Source organism: Pteronotus mesoamericanus, unplaced genomic scaffold, assembly GCF_021234165.1.
Source record: "Pteronotus mesoamericanus isolate MK-2021 breed Mesoamerican mustached bat unplaced genomic scaffold, CSHL_Meso_final scaffold_99, whole genome shotgun sequence".
In the NCBI taxonomy this organism is placed as follows: Eukaryota; Metazoa; Chordata; class Mammalia; order Chiroptera; family Mormoopidae; genus Pteronotus; species Pteronotus mesoamericanus.
In genome coordinates this window covers 11402415-11422880 of record NW_026555330.1, presented here as the reverse complement: position 1 = coordinate 11422880, position 20466 = coordinate 11402415, and the positions used below count along the sequence as shown (strand labels likewise).

The window sequence follows — 20466 nt, the reverse complement described above, 5'->3', positions numbered from 1 at the left end:
CCAAGCTAAAGATTCTTTCGTTATGATTTTTTTAAAAAAATGGAGTTAATATGACCTGGGTCAAATACACCTCAGAGCAGAAGATAAATTGGAACATTTAATCTAGGTTGCAGGGTTTTGCAAAAATATGTTTTTTACAGGATATCTTGTTGGAGCCTCATTATAATAGCTACATTTTTGTTTACGATTGGTCAAACACACTATCAAATTTAATCTACATTAAACATTCTGAGGTGGGAAATATTTTTTCTTGTTATAGTTGGAAACTCAGAAAGTTTAGTAGGGTTCAATGACTCAGCTAAGTCTCATAATGAGTAAATAGTAGGCCTGGGATTTGATTGTTGATTCATTCCAAACACATCTAAGAACAGTTGTTTTACTTGTGAAGCGATCAGAAGTTTTGCAATTACAGTGAGTGATGAAATCTAATTCTAAATGACGTCCAGATCTGGCCTTGGATGTTTTGATAATGACATTCAATACTGAGGGATTTGGGGACCTAATTTACATCAGCAAGCATGCATTTCTAATAAAATCCAGAGGTGAATTGTGACAATAGAAAATCCCGAACATGTATTTAACCCTCTCATCCTACAAGCACTTATGCGGGCGCCATAGAGTGCACGAAGGGATAGGTATTTATTGTGCGAAATGAGCACCCCGAAAACCTAGTCGCTTTAAACAATGACTGTTGATGACCTTGGTGTCTGCGCCTCGATGGGGTGCCTCTGTCTCAGGGTGTCTCACGAGGCCACTACCAACACTGGAGCTGTGACCCCATCTACAGGCCAGGGTGGGAAGGGCTGCGTCCCCGCCAACGGTGCCGGTGGGCAGGGCCCCGCCCCCGTGCGCTGCGCCTGCACCTGCGCATCCTGTGACTGAGCGTCCTCTCCTTGGGGGCTGTGGCTCAGGCCGTCCTCGGTGCCTTGCTAGGCAAGCCGTCGCCAAGGCACCTCGCAGCAAGGTGGAGCGAGAGAAGAGCAGGAAAAAGAATAAGAGCAGGTGAAACAGAGGCTGGGGGCACAGGGACATGCAAGAGAGGCAGTTGGTAGAACCAGAGAAGGCTTCGGGAAAGTCATATTTGAGCAGCATTTTGGAGAATACATCGAATTTCATCCATTGCCTGGGATGAAGTGGAAGTTCAGAAGGAGGCAGAAGCTGAGAGAAAGCAGTGGAGATCCTCAAACGTGGGCAAGCACTTTGGTAAACAACTGACAAGTCTCCATGGAGATGAGAAGCCCTTCTGCACGTGCTGTGGAGATATATAAACGGAAAGGGAAGGTAGGCAGAGAACCAGGTGACAAGAAGAAGAGTCTGGGCTTGAGTCCCTGAAAGGTTTCAAGATGGCTAGTCACATAATCGTCAAAATATATGACATGGACGAGGAAGCAGATTAGAGGCAGGAAAACCAAATGGGGGTTTATTGCAATAGTCCCACAAAGAACAAAAACAAAAACCTCAACTAGAATAATAGACTTTTGAGTCAGGGGAGGTACAGGTGTGAGAAATATACGGTGGTTTGTAGACCTTCTGGCCGGCATTTGGACAGAAGGACATTAAATATTTCAGCTGGGGCTGTCGTGGCGCTTCTACAGAAATAGGAAAATCCCTGGAAAGGTAACAGGCAGAACGAGGCTGACTCTGTCTGATTTAATTTAAAATGCTGCAGATAAATGAAAGTCGGGAAGTACCATATTACAATTTAAATATTGAGCTTGGAATTGAGGAGTGAGGCCATCGTTAGGGATTCAGATCCAGGAATCATCTTCATGGAGAGGAGAGTTGAACATTTCAGAATGATTGAAATCAATTAGGAGAAAGCAGAGAAAGCTGAAACATCTTTGACAAGGGAGATTACTGTTGGCAGGTTGAAAGAGGAAGAGGAGCCAGCACTGGAGACAACCAAGGAATGTTTGGGAAGAACAGGTGGACGATGATGATACTTGGATCTGGAAGCCAAACAGGGAGAGATTTCTAGAAAGAAGGCATGATAGGTGATGAGAAGGTCAATAGTGGTTTGGAAAGAATAACTTCCATGTAATATTCAGTAGATCTATTCACTAGAACAGGTCCATGTTGAATCCTGATTACAAAGGCTAACTCTAAGGAGTGAATGAATTCTGAGAAAGTAGAGGCATCAAGATATGCTCCAGCCCTAAATGGCATGGCTCAGTGGGTTAGGCATTGTCCTGCAAGGTGAAAAATCACTTGTTCGATTCCTGGTTGGTGCATGTGCTTGGGTTGCGGGTTTGGTGCCGGATCAGGGTGTATATGAGAGGCAACTGACTGAGGTTTCTCTGTCACTTACATGTTTCTCTCCCTCTCTTTCTCCCTCCCTTCCCCTCTCTCCAAAAAGAAAAATGAAACCTTAAAAAAATATATATGCTCCATTTCCGTCACCATGGCAGCCAAGTAAGGGAACCAATGGTGTGTAAACTTGAAATAGAGGCATCACAAAGAGGAAATGAAGAAATTGGGCATGTTTGTTACCCCAAGAGGAAGGAACTCCACAGTAAAGAGGAAAAGACTGAAGATGGAAACCAGGAAGCTTAGGATAGACAGAGGTCAAGAGTACCGATTGAAGGAGAGATCATTGCAGGAAAGAATGTCTCAGTCATGTGCTCTACAAAGAGAGAAGTGGAAGGGCCAGAGGGAATCGATATGTTAAGGACCCCCTGCCCCTCAGTTGTTTGGTCCTGGTTGCAGTAATAATAAAAAAAAACATTGACTATTTATTTAGGGGATTGTATTTTCCAGGAACTGTGCTTATTCGTTTCCATGAGCTCATTTCATCTTTCCAATGGCTCAGTGCCATGTGTGCTGTGAATGTTCTCATTTTAAATGTAGAACATGGAACCTTTCGAGAACACAACTTGCTTAAGGCTCTCAGGGAGAAGTGGGTCTGTGACTCACACCTGAGACTTTCTGGCTCCCCGGCCCGTGCCCTTGACCGCCGTGCTAGGCGCGTGGGGCGAGAACGGGAGGAGGAAAGGGATTTCCCAGCAGCTGTGTGATTCACTCAAGCAGTCTGGCTCTGGAATGTATTTAGTCTCACTTTGTGACATCTTCCAGCAGAATCTGGCAGCCTTAGGGCAGAGAAGATAGCAGAGAATTTCAGGAATTGCAAGGCAAATACTGCAAATGGACAAAGGAGACAGAAATGGGGAAGTGAGTGCTGACGTGTCTTTGAGGCAGCTGACTTTGAATTCTCATCTGGGGAGAGAAAAGAGACAACTCCAGCAAAACTCGCTAATTGGAAGCTCAGGGAATTATCACAGGCTGGAACCTCACAAGAAGGACAAGGACAGACTTAATAGGTATGAGAGAAGGTAAAACTGGGTTTCAAAGAGGAGTTTCGTTCCTTCAAAAATATGGAAGTGTCAAATAGGTGGCAATGTAATAACGGGGTATCCAAAGGTTAATTAGACATAGTTCTGCCTGAGACACAAGGTTTAACATGCCTGAGATCAAGAAGAGATGAGGGGCACCGCAGCCACAGAGCGGAGCACCAAGGATGGGCATGGCCTGTGGTCTGGAAATGCTGGACATGACATAGATTCTTTTGCTTTTTTATACTTGGTGATTAGCGATGCTTAAGAACGGTTTGTTTACAACTTCTCTTAAGCAAAGGAAATAAAACCTCATAGATGCAGACAACAGTGGGGCATCACCTCACAGCATCTGGATCTGTTCTTCACAGACCCCCAGCTGGAAGTGCTTGAACACATAGAAAAACAAGATGAAAACACAGGAAAACCTGAAATCCCAGATGGGGAGATGATGTGGGGAGACATTCTGCAAGGAGGGCCTCAATAGCCTGCCCCCTCTTGGTAGTAGGGGCGGTGGTCTGGGGCGCCCCCCACCCGGGCTTGGGGAGTCATCTGCTGACCCTGGAGCCCTGTCAGCCGCTGGGCCTTGTGGGCAGTACTTGGGGGTCATGGCTCTGCCCACCCAGGGCAAAGAACTGGCCTCCCAGGTTGGCACCATGTATGCAGCCCATCTGCAGAGACACGGAGGAGTTGTCCCGCTTGTCGGTCCCCAGCTTGATGTCACAGATGTGCCACTGGGTCCTGGGAGGCATCTTGCCCACCTGGCTGGCACACCTGTTGGTGCCCATTTACAGGCTGATGGGTGGCAGGGTATGGCTCTTCGGGTTGTATAGACACCTTCTCGTGCCATCTGCCATCCTGCCCGACCGGCTGGCACACTTGCCGGCTCCCATCTGGAGCCCGATGACACACTGGTCCACCTTCACGGTGGGCCGTCAAAGCCGCACCCCCCCGACCCCCCCCGCCGCTCCCTTGAATACTTCATGCTGACGGCCACGCCCCTCTGCAGCCCTTTGTCTTGACCTACCCTGCCAGAGCCAGGAGCCACCTGCACCTGCCTCACGTTCCCACTCCCCAACAGGCCTCTCGCCTTGAACAGCTGCACGGAGTTCATGCCCTGGCTGTCCACGGCCTTGACGAAAGTGGAGAGGTTTTCCAGCGGGCGCCAATTTGGCATGGAGTGGTTGGTCTTGGGGATGGAACCAGCTGCAGCTGCCTCATTAATGTGCACAGGACAAATCCGTCTGCCAGACCCGCCTGGACGTTGGACCAGTAGACAGGCCAGTGAGTCTGTCCCTCCACCCAGCTGCCGAGTACTGCCTCCTTCTGAGGGTCACATTGGGACAGGAGCCACTTCTTAACCTTGGCCAAAAGCCCGAGCAAAGGCCCCTTATTGAACTGTGTGGAGCTCAAGCTGTTGGTGACAGTGGGACAGATCTTGATCCACATGTTTGGATTCTAGTTCCTTTGTTGTTCAGAGGGCTCTGGGTACAAGAACAAGACATCTCCTCCATTTCCTATAATGTTTCCAAGCCTCCCTCTTTCTATACCAACTGTTATTTACTAGCAAATATGGGTAGTTGTGGAGTATTTTTATGTTGATTCAGGCATCACTGTAGTTGTTCAGGTTAGGGTTCTTTGTGTTGTATAGTCCCCCGTATGCACTTGCTTGAAGAAACCATTAGGCTCATCAAAAAAAATAAATGGAAGAAGTGAAAAAAAGGAATGCTCCTGAGTGTATGAAGACAGGAAGGGGTGCGGTTGGGGTAAATTGGAACAGCGCTTTAAAACTAATCATGTCAAGCAGGAGAAAAAAACATCTTGCCTTTATGTTAGGAAGCAGTTGGAAGTTATCTGTGACATTTAGCAGGATAGAAGGGGAAGGGGACATTCCAGTGTTCATTTCGGAAGGTGCACCTGTGGGCACTTGTCCTAGGCTGAAGCCCGGTCCACAATTCTGTAGAAAGGGTAGACAAGGATGAATTTTCCAGTCTCTAACTGTGACATCCCTTGGCCTGCATTGCTTATCCTTTACTATGGGGGAGGCGGAGCCAAATCTGTTTCAGCCCTGGCATACACGGCTGATACATACGTGAAAGCAGCATCATGCCAAGCGGTGAACGAGAACTGCCCAAAGCCGGTGGCTGGCAGCGCCATTCAATAATGAGAGATGCTTCTTCCCCAAGAGAGATGTTCTTCTTGGAAAGTGAAAATTGATGTCCAACAAATCAAGGTGAGGAACTCTCTCCCTATGATTGAAAATAACTTACAATTTTGGAGATGAGCCACCGAGAAAAAAATGAAACTGCCGACATCAGTCCCTCTCATACCTGTTTACCTCTGTCCCCAGAGTCTCCCTGACCCCCTTGGCCACCAGCACCCTCCACGTCGCAGATAACTCACTGTCAGCCCGTGCTGGACGCACAGAACTCATCGTCTGGAGACACGAGTGAATGTAAAACAGGCGGAGGCCTGAGGAAGTGTATGTTAAAAAGTCTTGGGCTATAGTAAGATAAAGGGAAGCTTTCCAAAGGTTTTCTGAAGACGGGCTTGGTGGTGAGGTTAGAGAAACGAGGGATTTCATGGTGCACATGCATCAAAAGTACTCAGCGTATTTTGGGGTTTTTGGTTTTCATTGGTAATCCTTCATTCCTCTACATTCTTCCATTCTGCATGTCATACTTCCTTCCACATTGCAACACTTGACCACAACCATGGAGGAAAATACCTCCCTGCATTTTTTACCAGTGAGAGGAATCTGAAGACCCCCAAACACTCACTGGATTGCAGCTGACTCCACTAAACTTCCTGGAACATCATAATTTCATTACAGGCAGCCACTGAACAAAAATATCAGTTAAGACGCACTCAACGATGGACTCAGGCCAAATGTAATTTAACCCAGACCGGGTGTGGGAAGCTTGTTAACCCCCACCAGTGTGAGATTGCCCCAAGAGTTATTTTACTTTACATCTGTTGACTTCTTGGGGGAAGACTACCATTTGCTCCGTAAGGGTTCCCCTGCAGATTTAAGAAAGTTGTAAAGTGAGTTTCTTGGTGGGGAGCGATCATCAAGCTACCAGCCGACTTCCAGGGAATGAATAAGCCCCTGAAATGGGCACTGAGGGCCACCAGGAGGAGGCACTGTAAACACTGTGATTGCTGGCTTTCGGGCCGTGAACATCTGAAGCGGGAGCTGCCGTCAGTGCTTTCAAAAAGGAACTACTGGCAGCAGCCAGCATCTATGGGGACACCCCGCAGGCAGCTGACGTTACCTTTAAGGATAAATGAATAATTCAGAACCAGAAATTATCTGTCTCTGACTTGGGCAGAGGCTACAACCGGGAGATGATATATGGGGATCGTATTAACTATGTATGGGCCGCTTTTGCCTTTACTGTCTCGTTAAATCGACAGCAACCCATGAGGATCAAGGGAACACTCACGCTGCTACATCACTTGCATTTTCTGAGGGGCGGTGGCAATAGAGCTGCATGCAGACCGCCTTCTCCTGGAGGAGCCAGGGGAGGAATTGCTGTCTTTCCCCCTAAAAACTGCGAGTGTTTCCATAACCGGTAGATCAGTCCACAGAAACCAGGGCCTAGGCTGTCTTGGAGGGATGACTTTTATAGCCATAGCTCCTCCTAATTTGATGTTCAATACACTAATACCATGCATCCGATTTCCTATACCATTGCTGAGCTATTGGCTGAAACAAACATACATTTACAAATGACATGGGCAAAGTTTAATTGAGAGCCTAGCCGTAGTGATGGGATTCAAATATCTGAATACATCCTGTAGGTTTCAATATTTCCAGCTATGCATGGCGTGTGCTCATAGTTTATCTCATGTGTTTTATATTACCAAGGAGATTGTTTTAGGGGTTATTTCTTTTAGTGTCCTTATTATACACGTAAGAAAACTGAGGCCCAATGAAATGAAACAGTTTTTTTTTTCTATGATGGAAAAGGTAATGAATGGAAAGCTCATTTTAGGTCACAGGAGCCTTTGATTCTAGCCTGATAATCTTTCATAATTATAAGTGGCTCCTGCCCTATATACCACAAATCAATAAAATCATGGAGAAAACAATCACTTTTCAGGTCCCACAAACTAGAGCAAGAATAAATGCCATTCCTAAGGCATGTCAGGGTATAGGTGGATATTACACGGTCCTCTTGACAAAAGCCACACTTTTGACAGAGGAAATATCTACTTTGGAAACCTGAGAGCTAGACTCACTCCCTTGACTTCCAACGATCTTCCCGACCATCAGTGACCAGACTCTGAATAGGACATAGATATACAAGTGCATACTCGTATATGTACACCATATATACGACTCAGACACCTAAATTTAGACTATGATACATATATCTGTATGCATATGCACATACATGTTGTTTTTAAACTAAAATAGTACAGGTCTTTGAGGCATGCTTTAATTTTCTTTTTCACATTTCATTTTTTCATATTTTAAGTTCTTCATTTTAAAATACAAATGTTCAGTTTTCAAAGCATCTTCTGTGACAAAAAAAGATGAAAAATTGAGCTAAAAGATACATGTGACTGACTTGTGAGGTTGATAGAATTAATACAAATTGCAGCTTTCAGTTTGTTTTGTTTTTTAATATTGCCATGGGATCCAGATAAAATCGTCACCTGATTGAGGTATTTAGACAATAACTTAAATATGATAAAAAGGGAGAGTGTCAAAGGAATGTTAAGTTTTTCATCTCTGCAAAAACCAGGGTTAAAATATACCTCATACACACACCTACCAATCACATGTCCCTTATTAGAGTCCTTTCTTAGGACTATTCCTGCATACAAAGTGCAACGCCACCGCAACGACAGTGCATCCTCTGCGCAGGCTGTACTAGATGCACACAGCGGAGTGTGGGTTTCAGAATTGCCCTTACTTCCGCTGATGCTTGACCTTACTTGATCTAATCTGTGCAGACTACAGAGAAAAATAACCCAGGTTACTGTGACTTTGATAGTTCTTTCTGTGATTTTAATCAGCAGAATTGCAGAAGGGACCCAGCCTGCCCTGCAGAGCCAGCAAAGGGCGGCTTCCAGACGGGTTCCAAACAGCAATTTATAAATATTCATTCTAAAGGGTTTTCTTTTTTGTTTCTTCCTTTTTCTTTTCTTTCTTTCTTTCTTTTCTTTTTTTTTTTTTTTACAGCTCATGTCATTGACATGCTGCGGTGTCAAAGTTTTTCTGGAATTTGTACCATTGCCTCTAAGGCTAAAGTCTAATGTAAAGGGGCAAAGGCCCCTGATCAGTCTGGCACATTTTATGGTTATCTCGTTGGAGCTCAGAAGGTTCTTTTTGCAAAAGGAGGGAAGTCTTTGGGATCTCTAGAAATGAGACGGTAAGTGATGGGTACTCAGAGTTCTTGAGCAGCTTCGCACCTTTGGTTGGAAGAAGAAGATACGGACAGAAAAGCTAGTGGAGGGGGTTCTTACTGGGGCAGAGCTGCAAACAATAGATGTGCTGCGGGATCCTGTGGAGGGGTTTTTTGTTGACACAACGAGGCATGACAGAACCAGAGTCTAGAATGGAAGGAGGCTGCAGTGAGTTCAATGGCAGCCCCCGCAAAGTCCTCATCCTCACCCCTGGAGCCTGTTAATGCTACCTTATTTGGAAAAAAAGATCTTTGTAAATATAATTAAATGAAGGATCCATCTTAGATGCGATCATCGTGGATTATTCAGGGGGAGCCCAAGTCCCGTGACAAGTGTCCCTATAAGAGACACCCAGAGGGCCCAGGGAAGAGGAGGCAGCTGGGTGAGCGCCCGCCCGGGGAGCTGTTAGAAGCGCGTTTCCACCAGAGGCTTCCAAGGGGGCGTGGCCAGCCGATACCTTGATTTCAGACTTGTGGCTTCCAGAACTGGGGGAATGCTATTATTGTTTTCAGCCACCACGTTTATAGCAATTTGGGACAGCGGCCACTGGAAGCTAATGTAGGAGGGTATCGGACAGGTTTTGGGTCCCGTTTCCCCCCTTGCCCATCTCCTTTTGCAGCCGTGGGGGAGGCTTGCGGGGCCCCCTTTCCGCTCTACCTGCATCTCTCTCGGCCCTGGGTTTTCTCTGCTGCTGCTGGCGGGGACCCCTGCATCACTCTGATGGCTTCAGGTGGCTGCCCGGCAGGTGGGCCACCGGATTAGCAGATCAAAGCACAGTCCAGATCATTTAAAAAAATAAAAAAAGTCCTGGATCCCTCCAGACATTTAAACCTTCATAAAGATATCAATGAAGGCAGAAAACCCACTCCTGTTTGTAATTAGTTGATCCTGGGTGCACACTATTTTTTTTTTTATATAAATGGGAAGTGTTTTGGCATGCTTTTAATATAAATTGGGTTTTTCAGGAATATACTTACCTTGTAAATTGAAGGAAGAATGTATTTTATTTGGCTTAGAACTTTACCAGAACTATTTCACCATTTTTTAAATTGCCCACTGACAATCCAATGTGTTGTGTTGGCAATAATATGTGAGTTGTCCATACCACACATTTGATGAATCTTCATTTGTAATTTTCATACTTAGGAATATTATACCTATAGGAGCAAGCACTTGGTTACTTATGTCTTTTAATATTAAAAGACCTATTTTTCCATTACTGTTACTTGTCATATATCTCAATTATAATACAGTTAGGTCATTATGTTGAGTTTTTAAATTTAAGTGTCAGTAGGTTATGTTATTTTGTGTGTAGGCTGATAGATTATATTTTTCAAATAATTGCTCTGGGTGCCTCGGAAATGTTTCCCCAAGAAGAGTGTATACTGGTTTGGAAAGTGTTAAGACCCTGGGCTACATAGACATTTTCAAAGGGAGAGCTGACTTCCAGGGGAAATACAGAATTGTCCAGTAAGGTTCTCTGTACCAGAGAAGCATAGCACTTTTGGAGGAAGACGAGGTCACGTCTAAGCTCAGTGCATCGTTGTTTCTCTTTTTATCCTTTGTCCCAAAGAAGCTTCAGCTCTGCAATTAAATAATCGCCTTTATCATCACTAAATGTTTATTGAGTACCTATCGTGTAAGAATACATTTTGAACAGACAACAGCAGCGATTTTCAATGCTTTCTACCTCATGGCACACACAAACTAATTACTAAAATTCTGTGGCACACCAAGAAATGTGTTTCTTTGCTGACCTCACAAAAAATAGGCATAATTTTAACTGATTTACCAAAAAAAAAAAAAAAATAATAGCAATCACCTATACTTTTTGCTCCAAAGTGACTTTTAAAAAATCAGGTGCCTATACTCATATATAAGGGTTTCTGGTACCAAGAATTAACCAGTCAGAGACAAACTTATGTGATCTGACCAATAAGATGTAACTCTACGATATGACATATAAAGTGACTGCTCAAGACAGGGAATCCACATTGGACGGCTACTGTTGTTTTGCCTGTTGTCATTTTTGTAATTCGATAATCTAAGAGAAAAGAGGTCAGTGCCCCAGACTAAATAACCAGGTATTGCATTGAGCTTGTGGCGTACTAGTTGAAAATGACTGGGCTGTAGTATAAGTTCAGTCTTCTCTCCTTGACTATTTACCGACAACATGAACTGTAAAACATATATGCACAAAGTAGACTAAATTCATAGCCATTTGTACCACTTTCCAGGCTTTGTTCTCTAGTTAATATCTTAAATGTCTTTTTATGTTTTATCTTGCCTGTGTTTTCTAACACTGTGGAGTCCTGAAGGCTTGCAACCATATTTAAATAATTCTCTCTGTACAAACCCTGAAATAGCACAATGCAGAATTACTACTTTAAAATTCCTTTTGATGAAGAGTGAATTATGCCTAAATCTCTGATAAAAATCACCACCATTTCTGAATTGCATAACTGCTGTATTTAAAGCTTCTGAAATGGAGCAATTAGTAAAAAATAAGATTCAGTAATGTCTTTGAGGAACTTTGAATTCCAGGGAGTGATTTTCTTTTTAGTCACCACCCAGAAAGGATGTTTATTCTACGGAATTATTGGCATTGTAGTCTTGAAGCATTTGAAAGGAAAACAGTACAATGGCATAGCCAGTGCTAATAGTAATATTTTATGAACCTCATTATTTCCTGTGTAGCTGCCCAGCGAGGAGAGGCATTATAAATCCAGTCAATGATTTACGAGGAAACTTGGGGGGTATCCTTTGAACAAAACAGAAGCAAATATCTGCCAAGGCAAAGGCAATTTAAAATAAATAATGTTCTATTTGGTAAATGGCAGTGGAAGGTAGGGGAAAGATGGTACGCTATTAGAATGGGATTTTTAATATAAACAAGCAAAATTAATTTTGGAAACCAGGATAGTCCAACCTGAAACCCGGACCTGTGAGTGATGGCCTTGTGGCAGGTTCCGACTGGACGTGTGTGAATGCCCCGATGGCCCTCGGGAGGCAGGAAAGGGGCTTCTATCACGGACCCTGATAAAGCCTCCTTATTTAACTATGATACGGTGGAAGGAAAGGAAGCGGAATTAATGTGCTCTGGGTTCTTCCTCCCACACTTGGTACCCAGTGTGAGCTCACCACGTCCTGCAGGTTGCTGGGTGGGCACCAGTGCTAATTGGGCACTAACTGTGCACAGTGGCGAGCTAAACAGACACTCGTTGCTATTTTGAGGGGCTCATACAATAAAGAAATGTAACTGCCCGACTCTCACAGAGAAGGCAATGCCAAGATGAAACAACCCGCCTATGACTTGCTGAGAGAGAATTTGAGTCTCAAGTTTTATTCAAGTCCACACACTACCTTAAAATTGTAAGATTTCAAATTGCTTCCTTGAACTCTCTCCTATGTTTTGACTTTCTCCCCTTGCTTAGACTAGGTAATTTCAAGAAGATGTTTTATTTAAAAGTTCAAGGTGTATTGTTACTTTTGTATAGAAAACTTCAGCTATTAATATTAAAAATATCACCAGTAATGAAGCTTTGGCAATGAGGCACAGCAGGAGGGAAAGGGGCGATTAGACACCTCTTTGTTCTGCTGACATTCTCTTCGCCCACGTTCCCCCACGTATTTATTCTAATTACTACTCTGGCAATGCGCTGTGCAGGTATAACCTGACAGCACCTTGCCCGAGTTGTACCACATGACCTCTGTGGCTTCTTTGCTTTGGGCTTCTCCACTCCTCTTTTTTGGAATGCCTGTGGGAACCCAAGCAGACAGTTGCACTCACATATGTGCAACTCCAAACCAATGGGAGACCTGAGCCATGGGACCGATCCTCCTCTCTCCATCACTTGTAAGCTTTTATATTTTTAGAAAGATTTTATTTATTTATTTTTAGAGAGAGGGGAAGGGAGGGAGAAAGGAAGAGAGACATCGATGTGAGAGAGAAGCATCGATCAGTTGCCTCTTGTACATGCCCCACCCAGGGACCAAACACACAACCCAGGCATGTGCCCTGACTGGGAATGGAACCTGTGACCTTTTGCTTTGTGGGATAACGCCCAACGAACTGAGCTGCACCTGTCAGAGTCCTTGTAAGCTTTTGAGGTGCATTCAACATGGCTTCTCAGAGGGCCTCCAGCAAGCTAAAGTCCCAGTCGCCATCCATTTTATGTTTACCACAGTCCTATGAAGCAAGTTGTACTACTATCCCTACTTTGAAGGTGAGGAGACTGAAGTTTCAAGCAGTAAAGCAAAATGATGAAAGTCAGAGTTTCTTCATGGAGTACCTGGGATTTGAACCCATTGCTACCTGATGTCACAGTAAACATTCACCCACTGAAGCAATGCAGCAGGGCTGAATCTTTTGACTACAGGGCTTAGGGCAGAGGCCAAGAAAGCTTTGGGGTCACCCACAGTGAGAGAGAGAAACAACGAGCCAAGGTACGTCAGACCTCGTATCTTCCAAGTTGGTGTAATTTGAAAAAAATCCAGGTGCTACCTTCTACTCACAACCCCTCATCTACCACCTTCCAGGATAATACATACTTCCTCCATTAAATATTTATTCGGTCTTCAAGATCCGTTCCGATGCAAGTACCTTGTGGAAAGTCATTGTAAATGTAACTCTACGGAGCTGGCTGTCGGCTCTCCGAGAGCAGTAGCGCTGAAAGAGCAGGATCCTTGAGGGAATGGAGTCAGGGCAGCAGGAAGCGGGGGGTGCAGGGGCCTGAAACTCGGAGGAAGGCAGGAGCTACAGTGGAATTTCAGCTTCATCCATTCTCTTTACGGCGCATCCAACGAGTAGCTGTAGGCGAATGAGGATTCCATGGACACTGCCACCTTCTCCCTCCTGGCAGATGACAACGCCAGTCTGAGGCTTACTTAGTAGGAAGAAGGCCTTCTCACTCGAACAGTCTCAAAAGTGTTTGAGCAAAGCAATTTCTAAATCAGCTCTCCCAGTTTAGCTTTCTAACTTGAGTGAGAGTATCAAGAAATAATCGTATGTCTGGCGTGGCCATAATCGTGCCGTCTTCCCTGTCAGGAAAGGCTACAGATTATATAACTGCAGATATTGATTTTTCCACATCAGACACTTTAATAGAAAGGTTGAGAGGAAGCTCGATCAGCACAGTTTGAGGTTACTAATTCCGCATTAAATAATTCGGGACTTAAACTCCCCTTGGCGGACAAGAGGCCAAGAATTTTACAAGAACAATTTTACTTCTTGGAAAAGGGGTATTACTGTTACCAATCAACAGAAGATATGTACAGCCTGGATGAAATAAAAGACATGAACTTTGTGTGACATTAGCTTTCGAATGGGATATTCTGGCACTATTGCTTTTACTGATTGTTCACCGACTACAAAAGACTCTACTGACTGTCACTTTACAGCGGACATTGTTTCACATTGACGTTGACATTGGAGGTGCTCGGGTGGAGAAGACAGTGACAGGACAGCCGTGTCGTAGCTATTGGCATCCAGAGGTTACAAGTTCCATCCTTAATTCTAAAAATCCTACAGAAAATAAGATCAATGCCCGCTAGTCAACTCTAAAAACAAAACGAAACAACCCCTCCCTATAAAAACCCTGGTATCCCAAGACCATTAAGCAGCAGTAGAAACAATAACTCCCATAATCATCAGGATTGGAGATCATCTGAAAATCCTTCACCAGAATAAACGGATTTAACTGCTTCACGAGAAAAAATGAATCGGATGGATAAAATATAAAATCAAAGGGACTAGGAAAGGTCAAAGATTACTAAGTCTAGACATTGTTCACGGGTCTCACTGGGCAGCTCCCAGTGTGTTGTTAGTTAATGCTACACTTGAGGCACAAAACTGAAAAGCAAATGAATAAAACTAAATATTTACAGTGAGGCCCTCATAAAAATTCCAGTTACGTTTTGTTACTATTTCATGAGTATGGTGTAGATTACCTACATCATTTCCTTTTCAGAAAAAAATGGGATATACATACACCGCAAAACAAATCACTAATTACGCATCCTGGTGAACGGATGTCAAGCAGCGCTAAGTCATTCCCCACCGAGGCATCGCTGTGACGCCCTCATGGATGCCTCATCCGGGCTGGGGGTTCCACCTCTGGCTCCAGAGCATGCTGCCCTACTCGGTTTCTTAGATCGACCACATTGTTTTCAAAATCATATTTTTAATGTCAGCCTTCTCCAGCACACCAGGTACATGCTTCAGGGTGACGGCCATGTGCTCTGTCCCTTGGTCCCACACTGTTCTCTCAGTGTGGCTTGTTGGGTGGCATTGACATCTCATGGTAGTTACTTAACTGAGTTGAGTCACACATTCAGGGTTTAGTCCAACCAGTTTTTCCTCCCTGTCTACCCAGCTTTCAGAACACTGTGCTGATGCGATTGGGTTAGGTCATTGCTGTGGAGTGATATTCCTGTCATCTATGCCACCACAGGTATTGCTTCTAATAACGCTAGGGTGCCCGAAATTGCTCAGGGGTGAGAATGCACTGAAGCAGGATCAAGTGACAGGATTGAATACTGTGTAGGTAGCTAAAGGGTGGAAGCCGGCATGGGACTCCTGCCAACCTTTAATCTACTGTAGTGGTCAAAACAACACGAGTTTCAAATGATCTGAAGGAAAAGCACTGAAGTCATATACATATGTACTCACAGAGTCCAGATAGAAAAACACATTTGACAGAAAGAAGAGGTTGGGAAATTTCCTTGTAGAATGGCAATTTCAATGTTTGACAGTTTGGCTAGCGTTTACATTATTCATCACTGTGTAATCAATGAAAACACTTCTTTTTTTTTTACCTGATTTTATTACTTACTTGGTTACTAAAATATATGTATTTCAAGCAAAGCCAGCAAACGTTAACAATATTAAGAGCTTTAAGTGTAGACACACCAACATTACATGAACTAGGTCCATTGTGCATGGTGCACTGTGCGCATTCTATGGACACAGCACATGTTCTTGATGAATTAATAGAATTGTCAGAATACAAAACACAACATTACTTAAAGGAAAGTTAATTTGATTTTTAAATGGCAAGAAATGTAAGTGAATGCCAATATTTTATGTACAGTTGGGTCAGTATGTTTTCAGGATACAGAAATATATATATATTTTTGGTGTCCTTCATTAAAACATCTGAAATCATTATTTTTAAAAAAATGATGTATAGCCTAACTTTTTAAAATTTGTTTTAAATAATTTTTACACTGTAATTCTCTTAGGATTTGAACTGTCCAAAAGAAAGCATCTTTAAAACAAGTAAGAAATATTGAAAGGGAGAGTTGTTATCCTGACGTAAATGATAAGGTCTGTCATTGAAACCATGTGGCCCTTTATCTTAAAATTTATGTTTATTTTTTAAAGTTTGATTCTCTGTTCTTGAAGAACTTAGCGATTACGCTCATACTCATTTGATAGAGCTGAAAATATAGTAACCCTCCTCTCTTTGAAATAGCTCAGACCCCCTCCTAGAAAATATGTTGGCAAATATTCGGAACGTGGAGAAATCGAAGGATCCGCACAAAAAGCAGTGCCCGTCTTGCAAGGAGGGTGGCTTCACCTCCTACGGTGGGAGGCGGCCCGCTTTGGAGCCTTTCAGAAGCCTGTTTGTAGATGCCTGCCAATGCACTGGGAGCTTTCTGTCCAGAAAATGGATTGTTGAAACGTCCTCAGTAAAACCAGCCACCGTTGTGACTTAAGGCCAGATTTTTCTGTGCTGGGGAAATTATTGTGGGTAGCAGCACAGTTACGAATGCTACTCCTTTGTGGTTTTCTCAGGGCTTTCTTCTGCATTACTCATTTGATTCTTGCAGCAACTCTGAGAGGTAGAAAGGACTGGCTATGGCCCTCTTCACTGCCTATGTGGGAAATGGAGTCATCAAGATTGAATTGACTTAGGCGGCTACACAATTAGAAACTGTGGTTCATAGGTCACAACTACTTCTAATTAAAAAAGTGATGGGAATATTTATTAAACACTGGTTCTGGGCCGTTACTCTCACCTCCTGATAGTAATTACTGGCTACTGTGTGTCTTCTTTGATTCAGACACTTTGACACACTTTATTTTTAAAAGTTCAACAAGTTTTTTTGGTAGATTTTGCTGTCCTCTTCCAGGTCAAAGTGCAGAATCCCAGGGAGGTGATGATGCCCTGGCTTTCAAACTTAGGTCCGTCTGACCCCCAAGTTCAAGCGCTTCCCTCTGAGACAGGACTTCGTGGAATCCCCTCTCTGTCCTCTGTGGCACGTGTGGTGTCCTCTGTTGTGATTCTGAAGATGGCCTTAGAGCGCCGCTGTCCCAGCAGGGGACCGGTCGGGAACTGGCATTCTGGCTGGCCTGGGTTTTCAGTTCTCCTGATTGTTGACAATACTTTTGAAATATAAAAAGTTAAATTTCCTGCTTTACTAAATACAATATACTGAGAGCAATTGGGTTTTTTGTGGACAATGGTTACCTTTCAATTCCTAAGGACTATTGTTTTTATTCATATTTTGCCTTATTTTTGTATAGATATCAAAGAGAGTAAATTGGCTTGCGCCTGTACTGGCTGTCACATATGACTGAATATTGGTTTTTAAGAATAAATTATTAAGTTGAAGACTTTTTATGACTGAGAGACCTGAGTAATTGTTTTATTATAAAGCACTTACTATGAGCCAGATATCAAGCTACATATGGAATGTACCTATGAACCAAGTGTATACTGACCATGCCTATGGGAAAGGAAGCACATGAACAAACTAAACGCATGAACTATTGCACATTTCACAATAGTAGGGGCATCCGAGAGTTCCGAAAAAGTTCAGATGAAGCCATTCATACATTTTAAGTGTGGTATGAAGAAAAACGCTTCACTGAGCAAAGAGCAATTTAATATTGAATGATATGTCTGAAGGTATGACAAACAAAAGCATTTCAATAGATTTATACTCTTTGTCAGATATAAAATAATCATCCAGACAATTTATTTTTAGTTATTTATGTTGTTTATGATCAGATAGTACAATATTGTTATGTGTACTTCTCACTCTTCCCTCGAAACATCTAATGAAAGCAAACATGCAGATATGTGTTGTTGTTGTTTTTTTTCTTTCCTTTTTTTTTTTTCCTGCTTGTGTTTAGCATCTGTCTCCAAAGGAATCCGTGGTCTGGGCATCAGGAGGTGGGAGTGACTTGCTCGTATTTTCCCAGGTGAAGGAGGTCTGGGGTCAAGCGCACCTCTGCCCCGCCAAGGGCTCTGGCGCCCGCTGGCCACGGCCCTTCAGTCAACAGCAGAGACCCTTGACCCGTGCCCTGCTCCTGTCGCTAGCCTGCCTGTGGCTGACAGCAGCCAGATGGGTCCTGGTTTTTGTTTGTATATATGTTCTCGGTGTGTATTTAATGTCTCAAACTTCTAAAAACCACTACAGTTTCTTCATTTTTCTCGAGAGCGTGATTTCTTCTTCGTGTTTCCGTTATTGCTACGGTTCTCTGACCAGCATTCTCTGAATCAGGTTGTCCCTCCACCTCCCTCCCGGGGCCGCGCGGAGAACCCTCTGTTTGCCCCTGTACAAACGCCTCCGTGGCCTCTCTCAACCCCATTGCGACCCTTCAGTATTTTAGAGATGCTCAGTGTGGATGGAGACTAGGAGATAACAGTTGATAATAAAAGGTCTGATAACCTCTTAAATTAGATATGGGATCATTAAGATACTGCATAAGTAATTATGAACAATTATTCTTCATAAGTTACATTTTTATAAATACTAATGCTTGTTCTGTTCCATCAGCTCCTGGGAAGGCCGGTGGCCTGGTGACCCCTGGTTCAGAGCCCCTTTCTTATAGCAGAACAACACTCGAAGATAGACGCTGAGACGCACAAATCGAAGTTCCAGGCACCAGGGAAGCCTATGTGGGACGACAGAGGCTGTTGAAAGCGTCTTTGTCTCTTCCCACTGCAAAGCTCCGCTGGGCAGGAGAGAGGGGCCATGGTGGGAGAGTGTGGCAACAGCAGCGTCTTTGAGCAGAGGCTCAGCCGGGCCCTGGGGGAGGAGGGATGCTGGAATCCCAGGAGGCTTGGAGCAGAGACTCCTGGGCCCGTTTTCTTTTTGGGATCAATGAATGAACGAGCCTTAGATTTCTACCATCCACCATAGTGGGCAAACCTTTCATAAGGTGTAATGATAAACAGCATAATTTGTTGAGCGTGATAAAGCATGGAAGGCATTATCCAAGCTATCGTTGCGAGAAGTCTGTAGGAGCTGGTGAAGCAACTGACGCCAAGAGAGTTTAAGAAACCTGCCTAAAAGGGTGCTGAACGTGAGGCCGTGGCCTCAGGTGGGACTGCCTGGGTGTGAATCTGGGGCTGAGCTCCTGGGGGAAGTGACTTAATGCTTCCGTGCCTTACTTTATCTTGATGCTAACGAGTCTATCTGGTTTACGTAGTTCTTGTTAGAATTAAACGAGTTAGCACAGGGAAAGTGCTTGAGTCTTAGTAAGTGCTTAATAAACACTGGCTCTCAATTTGTTCTCATTATTGGGATTGAAGAGGAACAGGGTGGGTTGATGTGAAGAACAGTATCCTCCTGACTCTAGCCAAGCAGGGCTGGTTGAGGTGCACGCTGACTGGTTAGACTTTTCCTTTGTAAGGCTATTTATTCCTCTGCTTGACTTTACCTCCTCCTGGCTTCATCTTTTCTTTGGGTCACCCTGGAGCCGTTTAGGGCCGAATATCCAACCCCTTGAACATCTGTCCAGGATCTCGTGTATCTGCCTTCTCTAGAGTAAGAGGTACTAACATTTTTGTATTGAAACTCCCCCCTCCCCTCAACAAAACAGGTTGTTTCCTGGGAGATTTTCCCCACAGAGATAGCAAAAGCGCCTATGGATCTGTAAATCATCCTTTAAATCAAGGCCTGTGAAAATGTGAAGAGTAATTTAGAAATGAAATGAAAACTATAGCTAATATATTTAGAGCTTATGATGTGGGAGGCACCGTTCCAAGTCGGGGACATTCCATAACTCATGCAGTCCTCACTGAAACCCCAGGACATGGTTGCTGTAATTTCTCCACCGTTGCAGATGAGAAAACCCCAGGGCTGAAGGTAACCGGCCCAAACTGGCCAAGTTAGAAAGCCTACGTGTGAGCCAGGCAGTCTGAGTCCAGGGCTTCGCAGCTCACCGTGAACCTCGGGGGCTTCCGTCTAGTTTCCAGGGTGCTGCAGGCTGTGCCCTTTAGTCTCAGGCGTCTTCCTGAAGGACGACCGTCTGTGACCTGATTTTGCCCCGATGAATGCTAATTTTAAAATTTACCCAAGGATATACTCCTTCCTCCCTGACTATGCCTTTGCTTTCGAATATTTGCTCCTGCATATAATGTAAGGAGATCTGACGGAATTTATAAATAGTTTAAGATTCTCCTGTGACCATATCCTTTTAAATCTGTGTATTTATAATCTCAATTCTAATTACTGATTTTTAACGCGTGTTTTTGCACTGAACTCTGCAGGGGAATTCCAGTGTTTCTGAATTCTGAACAACCTGGCAATAGGATGTCTGAAATATATTCTTAGCCTCATTTTATTTATTTAAAAATTTTTTAACCTATATTTTTATTGTTGGCCTCATTTTATGAGTGCAGTAATTAAAGTATGGCTAAATAGGCTTAACGTTTATGTCATTAGCAACGCTTGGGGGAAAAGTGTCCTATTTAAATTGAAC

General features: G+C 43.8%; 1 protein-coding gene and 1 pseudogene across 2 annotated transcripts in view; both read right to left on the bottom strand.

The window, feature by feature from the left end:
• Window positions 1-20466, bottom strand: part of OLFM3 (olfactomedin 3) — a 145347-nt gene that overhangs the window by 73154 nt on the left and 51727 nt on the right. The gene's annotated exons all lie outside the window — the stretch shown is intronic.
• Window positions 3810-4778, bottom strand: LOC129063713 (calponin-2-like; annotated as a pseudogene).